Here is a 650-nt window from a genome sequence, read left to right as displayed (position 1 = left end):
AACAGTTATTTTTTTTTATTTTTTTTTATTTTTCAGCAAAAAAACGGGCTTAATCATTTTTTCCATAAGGGATTCATGAGGATTGTTAATTTTTCTGAGGATGGTAAATATCTTAAACATAATTTCTTTCAATTTGGATTTTTTTGCCTAAGATCAAAAAGGTATATTTTGAAACACTTGATTTTCTTTAAAAATGCTATTTTTGGATTTTTTGAAAGATGGTTCTTTCAGTTGATTTTTACAAAAAAATAATCTACTTCTATTTTTTGATTTACCACAAGACTAACTTTGGTTTAAATGAAAACATTTAACAAACATTTGAATTATCGAAAAAGTCGATTTTTTTATCAAAATCACAAAACAAATTAATCAAACAATTTTTAATCTTTTTTACAAAAATAATTAATTATTAATCAATTCATGATATTTCAAACAATAAAAATTGATAGCAAATAACGTATTAATAACGTATACTCTATGCGATAACAATTTATGTATTTGCGCAAATTCAAAACGCGAGGTTTTAAAGATCGATAAACAATGATTGATAAATAAACAAATTTTTAAAATAAAATCATTTTTGTTTTAAACGGTTTTATTTATATTTTCAAACATATATAAACAAAAATATATGTTTATATTATTTTTTT

The sequence above is a fragment of the Entamoeba invadens genome, assembly GCF_000330505.1.
Source record: "Entamoeba invadens IP1 unplaced genomic scaffold scaff_1105074724735, whole genome shotgun sequence".
Classification (NCBI taxonomy): Eukaryota; Evosea; order Mastigamoebida; family Endamoebidae; genus Entamoeba; species Entamoeba invadens.
This window is presented reverse-complemented; position numbering follows the sequence as displayed.